Source organism: Macaca thibetana, chromosome 5 (assembly GCF_024542745.1).
Source record: "Macaca thibetana thibetana isolate TM-01 chromosome 5, ASM2454274v1, whole genome shotgun sequence".
Taxonomy (NCBI): Eukaryota; Metazoa; Chordata; class Mammalia; order Primates; family Cercopithecidae; genus Macaca; species Macaca thibetana.
This window is the reverse complement of record NC_065582.1, coordinates 70,694,325-70,698,176: the sequence shown is the minus strand read 5'-3', so window position 1 is coordinate 70,698,176 and position 3,852 is coordinate 70,694,325.

Below are 3,852 nucleotides of genomic sequence, written 5' to 3'. Positions count from 1 at the left end.
CCTCTTCTAAATTTTGATCTTCTTTATATTTACATGTCTTACATTCCACAAAATTATGTAGAAATGCTGGGCATGGTGGCTCATGCCTGTAATCCCAGCTCTTTGGGAGGCCGATGCGGGTGGATCACTTGAGGTCAGGAGTTTGAGACCAGCTTGACCAACATGGAGAACATGGAGAAACCCCATCTCTACTAAAAATACAAAATGAGCCGGGCGTGGTGGTGCACACCTATAATCCCAGCTACTTGGGAGGCTGTGGCAGGAGAATTGCCTGACTCCAGGAGGCAGAGGTTGCAGTGAGCCGAGTTTGCGCCACTGCACTCCAGCCTGGACGACAGAGTGAGACTCTGTCTCAAAAAAAAAAAAAAAAAAAAATTATGTAGAAATAAATTTTTAGTTGCTTTATGCACTAATTCCTTACTGGGGATAGAAGCTAATTATTGTGAAATAACCCAGTTTAGAAGTTAGAAGATCAGCATGTCTGAGTTTTTACAGAATTATAATTCATGGTATTCCAAACCAACTGTTGGTATTTATTTCCAGTGAGAACCATTTTCCCACTGACCTTCCTCCTTTCAGAGGACGGGGATTATGAGGCCCAAAGTACTGATTGAGTAGGAATACTTTTTTACTCTTCTTCACTGTGGAGAAATAAGAGGGCAGGTAGTTGATGATGTCAGGTAGAACAGATTTTATGGTGTGGAATACCATACCCAAACACAACTGAATCAGATTAGACTACAGAATTGTGGTGATGGCAGTCAGAATGTAATATGGTCATCATGAAACAGTACAGTGTGAGAGGTCAAGGTGTCAACCTGGGAAATGAGAATCAAGCAGGAGTGTGGCATGGCAGCCAGCTCACAGATCCAGAGTTGAGAGGGATCACTACTGCAGCAGCTCTGCTCTGATACTCTGGTAAGTAGTAGAGCCACTTTATGAGCCCTTATTTCCTATCTCCCTTATTCTGAGGCCAGGTCAATGATATGCTATAGTTTCATTTAAGTTAATAGAGTATAAAGGTGGGATACTTGGGAGCTACATTGTGCATCAGTGTGTCATGGCTGCTACTAGGAGTTACTCCTTTTCATGTCTTTTAAAATACTTTCTACCCATCTTAATTGCTAAATTATCTTTTAGTTACAGCAGCTTATTTTAAAACCTGTACTGTTTTCATCCTGAATTTAGAACATAAGATTTAGTCTTTGAAGTATAGTTTCAGACTTTACTAATTTGTTTAATATAATCCTTATTAACTTGACAAAATGAAAGCCCAGTTGGGGACTTAGTCTAAACAGTAGTCTTTGATCTGAAAGTGTCTCATATTTTGTGATCAATTAAAAACATAAACCTTTGCTTATGCGAAAGGTCTTTCTTAGAACAATCCTGTAATCTTAGGGTTCATTTGTGACTTTAGCATTATCCTCTCTTTGATGTTTGGTAATAGGGGCTGAACTTTTGCTTGGATCTCATGTATATATAGTCAGTTTTGAGGCTATAAATCTAGGACTTTTCAAAAGATTAGAACATTTATCCAGCAAACTGACTCCATTGAAGACTTCATTTCTGAAAATACCACATTGCTTCTACTCTCAAGAACTCTATCATTTACTCATATAAATATTGCTAGCTATAATGCACAGAGAAAAACTATCTCGTTCAATCTACATAATTGGGACATCCTTTTCCAGCAAACCCTTTTTCTGCTATTGGACAAAATATTAAAATGATCAGTTTGAGTATATGTTAGAGTTCATGTTTCTGTAACTAAAGGTGCTAATAAACTGAAATCAGATAAGGTAGGTTTTTCCAAAAATACTTCTAAATAATTGAGAACCTAGAAGTCAACAATGTAAAATGCATATGGGACTCTAGTATATTAATAAATCAGAGAAGCAGGCCAAGAACTTTTTAATGGGATAATTGTCTTTTTTAGGCACATTATTTTCATATTAATGACATGGAAATATTTTCACTCATTTACTTTCATCTATTTATCTGTGCTTTTTCTCACTTTGATGAGTTCTCTCAACTTCTTTCTAAGAAAAGCAGAGCAGAGCAGCATAGAATGCCTTAGTAAATGGCCACTGACTCTTGGTCTCAGGCCATAGCGACTATAGAGAGAAGAGTGGGGCTGGAGACCTCATATCCTGGGTAAAGTGGCCATCATTTGTCATCTCCAGTTAATTGTCACCACAGAGAGAAGAGGGTAAGTCTGAGATGTTCATGTGGCATTTCCCTACATTTTAGAGGTTGACAAAATAGTTTGTGATTTTTGCTTACATTTGCATTCATAGAACTAAAAAAATTCTAAATTAATTTGGCTAGCAAAATACCCACATGCATATTTTATTTTTTATTTTTATTTTTTGAGACAGTCTTGCTCTGTTACCCAGGCTGGAGGGCAGAGGTTGGCTCACTGCAACCTCTGCCTCCAGGGTTGAAGCGATTCTCCTGCCTCAGCCTCCTGAGTAGCTGGAATTACAGGTGCCCACCACCACACCCAGTTAATTTTAGTATTCTTAGTAGAGACAGGGTTTCACCATGTTGGCCAGGCTGGTCTCAAACTCCCTACCTCAAGTGATCCGCCTACCCTGGCCTCCCAAAGTGTCAGGATTACAGGTGTGAGCCTCTGCGACTGGCCAACATCCATATTTAAATTATGCATGCATTATAGATTTATACTGTGTGACCACATTTACTAAAAAAAGAGGAAAAAAGATTACTTGCTTGAGATGGGAAACTATCACCTTTGAAAGCATATTAAGTAGTTGGCTGGCTTTGGAATACACAGTAGATTGAAAATGTGAACTAATACTTTAAAATTGCCATATAATGATATCACTGCAAGCCATTCATCTGTCCGAAGGGAGAAAATGTAGAGGTCTAGGCTTGTGTTGTCACAAAATACACCTTTTAGATAATCCTATACCCGTACAGATTTTTATAACTGTTGCTATCATAAGAGAATGGCTACATCATTATCCTGCCTTTTCTGTGTATGTGTTTATTTTGTTGTTGCTTTTGAAAGCAATGGACAAAACCTCAAAACACAATTTTGTTCAGATATATCCAGTTTAGTAGTTTATGCTGGTTAAATGATCAAAGTAATTGCTTAAATGTCTTGTGGAATTATCTGTCACTTTATAGGTTTATGTATTTTGGTGGGTACCTTAATAATAAAAAGATATTTAATGTAATAATATTGCTCATAATTCATGTAAGCTACACAGGTAGTTGAGTTATTGTTTTGTCTAAGAAGCTAGGTTTATAGCATGGTAAATAAAAATCAAGATTATGCTTTCTTTTCTACTATTAAGCTCAATTAAAGGATAATGCATGATTAAAAATGTATTTATAAAAATAATTCCAAAGCAAAATTTAGAAAAATGTAAACACAAATGTAAGCCTGTCAGCCAACTAGCTTCTTGAATCTTAACTCCATACTCCTTCCTCAGATGGTGCTGACAAGATGGTGGATCAGGATGGCATCAGTACCTCTTTGGGGACCTTTCCCAGTTCTGATTGCTTTCCTTTATCCTGATTCAAACAGAAAGCTTGCCTTTTCATCTGATACCTGCATTTGTCTACTCACCTAGTCCTGAGCTTTTACCCTGCTGCTTGGGCTCTTATGACTTAATTTTTGTCATTTGCTTTATAAGGGCAGTAGTATGCTTTCTCAGTGTATGGCATATAATAAGTGCTCCAAAAATAGTCTCTTACTCCCTTGCTGCTTGCTTAATAATTGGAAATAACTTCCAGGAGATTTTTCTTAACCTTCCCTTGTCAGTTCTTTTCCCTTCTGCTGATGCTTTCTTGCTGTATAACATAAGAAGACTGTGTTTTTCTAAC